Below are 5,874 nucleotides of genomic sequence, written 5' to 3'. Positions count from 1 at the left end.
CGGGACAACAAGAGCAGCAGCAAGATAAAGTTTATCAATTTTGGAGTCCGGACTCGGGCACGAGCTTCAGAAAATGGCAATCGAGTAATCATATAACTAATGCCAGCAACACCCAGGAAGCAGTAGCTCTTGATAATGAATTAAAAAAGAGGAGCATCAGGTACAATAATGGGGAGGACATACTTAGATGGGGCTATCTTCCCAAAGGTTCTTACTCCACTTCTGAGGCCTATAACCTTTTAGAAGGCACCACCACCAACCCGGATCCTCTATGGGCTAGAATATGGAGCTTCAAGACGTGGCCCAAAATATCTCACTTCCTCTGGATGGTAGGACAGAAAAAGATTCTTACATGGGACAAACTGCAGAAGCGCAGCTTCCAAGGACCTTCGTTATGCCACAATTGCCATCAGAATGAAGAAACCCTGCAGCATCTATTGGATACTTGTACGTTAGCAACTCAAATTTGGGAAAAGGTGGAGTTCAAGAGTCAAAGACGATGCAGAGAGGCGGGAAGCATAATAAAAACCATTCGGCAGTGGCCGAAAAGCCCCTACAACAATGGGCTGCTCAACCACCTATGGAATATAATTCCAGGTATTCTACTATGGAACATTTGGAAGGAAAGGAATAGGCGCATATTCAAAAACATCAGTTCGAGTAAGGAGGACATCTGGAACAGAGTTCATGCCAACATTCAAGAAACCATGTTACTAAAAACTTGGACTCAACAGGATTTCCCCACTGAAGACAATGAGAAAAACATCTTAAGCAACTGGGGACTGCAAATGCTACAGCAATCAGCCCCTCAGCAGACAACAAACTGCAAAGGCAAGGAAGAAGGAAGATGGGAAGCCCCACCTATGCACTCATACAAGCTAAACTTTGATGGGGCCTCAAAAGGTAATCCGGGCACTGCAGGATTTGGCGGAATCATCAGGGATCACCAAGGAATCCTACAACAGATTTACTTTGGCAACCTAGGGTGGGACACCAACAACTCTGCTGAAATGGAAGGTATGTGGCAAGGGTTACTTACAGCTAGACGACACAATCTTCAACCGTTGATTGTAGAAGGAGATTCCCAAATTCTCATAAATATGGCTATTCGTATTCAAAACGGGTCACAAGCCAGGAAGGTAGCCAATAGCTGGAGATTGGAGGCTAGGCTTAGCCACATGGCTGAGGAAATAAGCAGCTACAATGCCATCTCTTTTCATCATACTAAGAGAGATGGCAATAAGGTAGCCGATCTTCTAGCTAATATAGGGGTAGACTCAGACCAGCCCCTCCTTGAAGGAAATCTGAACATTATCCCCAACAATCAACTCCAGCAGAACTGTGAGACTCTCATTCTCAGGGATAATGAAACCCCGGATGCGGGTGTCGAAGCCAGACGTACAGGCATGCCACATGCAGTGCATGGGCTGCCCCGTGTAAACCCATAAGCTCCCCAATGAAGGCCGTCATATGGCCATTAAGCCACCCCAAGTGGAGAAGGCATTCAATGCAGAAGAGACGGGGTAGATGGAGGAGCAGGGCAGATTTATTGTGCACCTGCAACGAGAATTTAGGGGAGAATATTACAAGTTTCATGGCTCGATCAAGGCATTCTGGCCTGAGGAAAGTTGGCGGTCGTGGAAACATAGCAAGCTCCGGCCAAGTTCGGGTTCATTCCCCTGCAGCCTGGAGAATTGTCCTTGCGGCCATTCTGGTTGCTGGGTGGGGAAGAGAGAGCAATTTGGTGCCTTGCAGCATCGAGTCTGGCAGCGGAATTGTTGGCCAACGAGCGAAGGAAGACAAGGGGAAAGCCGGGCATTTGAGAGTGAATTGGGAGGAAACTGTTGCGGCTACCAATTCCAGATTCAACATCGAAGACACAGAGGCAGCTTTAGACTTACAATGGCAAAACTTCACGAACGGCAGCCATGTAGACGAGGTCCATCCAGAGGATCATCCTCAAGACCACCTGCAGCAAATGAGCACCATCATTGTTGCTGCTGCTACTGCCACCGGAGAGCTAGAGCAACCCCGCTTCCCATTCGACAATATGTGGAGGTTGGGGAATCTTGTGAAGGGAAGACGGAGCTCCCAGCTTTTGGTTCTGTGGTTTTCACCTTGCCGAGAACAGAGGATTATGAAGGCGTTAACGCCCATATCTCCATCATGTTCACAAAACTTCCAGATGAGGAGCATCTCCAGAACCCGCAGGAAAAACTACTGGAAGACATGGGCAGGGAGATCAGTCTTGGAAAGGAACAATCGTCCGTGGAAAAGAATGCTGCTGAAGCGCAACCAACGTCTGTTGTTGGAAGCTTGGAGGAGACGAGTCGGCAAGACCGCTTCCCTCCGGTGGGGCCACCTCCTCCAGATGTTGACGAAGACACTTGGCGGAAAATGTGGGAAGGGCGCGAGGAAGGCGACGGGTGGGCTTATGTCGTGGAGGATCCGAGCCTGGCTGAAGCGGCAGATGCACACTTCGCCTCCATCCAACAATCTTCAGCTCGTTGAAGCCATGGCGGGTAACGTCTGGATTTTGTCTTTTGATCCTCTGGTTAATGCTTCCTCTGTTTCGGTCTTTTGGCATTCGCCTCCTGTCTCTTGGTCCTGCTTAACTCTGAGTTTGTGGTCATGTCTTTGGTTTTGCCTCATCACTGGTAACTTGAATTGCATAGCTGACATCTGTAACTCAGTCACGTTGACACCTGTCAGTTATACAAGTCAGAATATTTCTGCTGATAGCCCCTGCGTGGGCATTCATATGTCTAGTTCACTGTCATGAAAGTTTAGCTCTTTGTCGCCCCTGTGTGGGTTTTTTGTTTTCTTGGACATCTCAGTTTGGTTTTGGAAGAAGCTGCCCCTGCGAGGGAGCTATAAGGTTTACAGTCTGCAGGCCCAGGGCTATTCTTTTGGCTCTGGAAGGAATGTCATGATGTTTGTAATCTTTTTGTACATATAATATATTACTTAGATAGCTTTTACAGAGAAAAAAAAAAATATCGATCAATGATGTTTATCTCACTAATAGATTTTCCTAAAATTATATATATATATATATATATATATATATATATATATATATATATATATATATATATATATATATATATATATATATATATATATAATTTAAGAAAATTTATCATTTATATAGTCATTGGTATGTTTGTAAATGGGAAGCCTCTCGACAATGACAAACTATGTCCACCATGATATCATTCAATCATTAGTAAGTTCTTTGTTTCACCCGGCCTGCATTCCATGATAATTCTCAGTGTTCCTCCAACGAAAGCCAATAGTAAGAGTAGGCAACCACTGATGGAGTATATCAGACTTGTTGGCATAAGATTTGGCCACTCTAGGATTCAACAATGGAATTCACATTATGACACAACAATGGGCCATCCATTTCATGATTTGATATTGTGTGATGCATACTATAGGCATCCAAATATGGAATATAAATCTGTAAAGCTCGCTCTTATCTTTCTTCCGTTGTTCAAAATTTCAAGAAAAAGGTTAATTGTGGGCATTGCAAAGAGCATACGACATGCTACAAAGTTGAAGGTAGATTTCGAATGCCATGCTACAAAGTCGAAGGTAGAAAAAAGGTTTATTGTGGGCATTGCAACAAAACATGACATGCTACAAAGTTGAAGGATAGATTTTAGATGCCATGCAAAAAATTTGAAGGAAGATTTCAAACAGTGGAAACCATCCTGATGATAGTCGTTTCCAAGAAGAGCTGAGATTCAAAAGGCCACAATATATAAGAAACAGCTGCAGAAGATTAACATTCAAGGGAGAACTTGTCTTCATGTAAACAAATACAAAGAGTGCCTTTGCATGTACATTTTCATTTGACACACAAATGCCTGCAATTGCAGATGATTTTTCGTGATTGTGTCCACGCTCTTGCCAAACGACACCTCAATCTATGCGCATTCATTCATAATTGACACTCTTCTTTTAATATATTTTAAATATATGCTGCTCAATATTTATTTGAGTGAAGGTTTTGAAATGAATTGGAAAACCCTTAGGTGACATTCTAAGAAAATTTATAATTGATTTTATCATATTAGTTTAATCACCTAAAATAAATAAAAGTGGTTGATATATGTCCTATGGGCATCATCAATCTTGCAAAGTGGAAAATGGTGTTTAATTAACCTATATCAATAATTCATAGCTATGTGATTGTACTAATTGACAACCCAAATCAGTTGTATTTATGTGATTGTCCTAATTGATAACCAAAGTGCATGGGGAGGATCACTAAATTTATAATATCAGTACAATTAATAATGAAATATTTATGAAATGGTTCACAATAGTGACCATGTTTGATCATATCAATATAATTAAGAATGAAATATCTATGATATGGTTGACTATGGATGATCTCATTAGACTACAATTTGCCATGAATGAGTATAGTTGTCCATGTTTGGTTATGTTTGACCATAGTTGACTTTGGTTAGCCATTGTGTGTGATTATCATAGACTATGATTGACTTCGATAAACTATGGTTTACTTGGGTTGAATTTGATCGACCATGGTTTACTATGTTAAGCTATTATGGTCATGGTTGACCAAATTTGACGATAGTTGACTAGGGGTAAATATGTTGATTACAAATAACCATGTTGATTGTGGTTGACTATGTATGACATGGTTGACCATGTTTTACTATGATAACCTTTGGTTTTTCATGGCTATCTATGGATGAAAACTATATAACATAATTGAACATGGTTACTTTAGTTGACTTTGATTGATTTTGGTTAACTATAGTTGACCATGGTTGAACATGACCATGGTTTATTGTTGTTGACAATGACCATGATCATGGCCATAGTTGATTATGGTTGACGATGAAGATGGTCGACTATGGTTAACCATGATTATGTTTGGCAATGGATGATTATAACTATGGTCAACTATGGTTGAGCATGCTCATGACCATGGTTGACTATAATTGATCATGACCATTGTTAACCAAAATTGACCAAGACCATGACTATGGTTGACCAAGACCATGACCATGGTTAACCACAAACATGACCATGACTATGGTAAATGATCACCATGATCATGACTATGGTAAATTATCACCATGATCATGACTATGGTCATGGTTGACCATGATCATCATCAGGATCATGATTGACTATGGTTTACCATGACCATGGTTGAGTATGGTTGACCATGACTATGACCATGTCCATGGTCAACCATAATTAACTTTGGGTGACCTTGGTTGATATTGGTTGACCATGGTTAACTTTGGCTAACCTTGACCATGGTAGATTGTTATTGCTCTTGGTTGACAACAATTCACTATGTTCAACTAAGGGAAATAACAGAAAACCATGGTGAGTTAGAGTTCATCATGGTCAACCATTGTTTACCATCACCCCCATGGTTGACTATAGTTTTCTATGGTTGACCATGACCAACATAATGGCTGACTATGGTTGACCTTGACCATGATTGATCTTGACCATAACTATGGTTAACTATCATGGACCATGGTTAATTATGGTTGACCATGACCATGACTATGATTGACCATACCCATAGTTAACCATGACCATGGTTAACTATGTGGAATTTTCTATGGTTGACCATGTTGATTTTGTTTAGCCATGGTTTGTTATGGTATTATTGCATTGCGATGTTCATTAATGGTTGCATCACATGCTATGTTCATCTTCAATATGATATATTGAATTGATCCATTCCTCAGTGGTTATGTCACGTTCTGAGATTGATATTCACTATGTTATGTCATACTGCTTCATTCATTATTGGTTATGTCACATTTCTACATGCATTAAGGAGTATGTCACCTTCTAACATTTATTAAG

This window comes from Pinus tabuliformis, chromosome X (assembly GCF_031772625.1).
Source record: "Pinus tabuliformis cultivar Carrire ecotype Pingquan chromosome X, CPIR1, whole genome shotgun sequence".
Taxonomy (NCBI): Eukaryota; Viridiplantae; Streptophyta; class Pinopsida; order Pinales; family Pinaceae; genus Pinus; species Pinus tabuliformis.
This window is presented reverse-complemented; position numbering follows the sequence as displayed.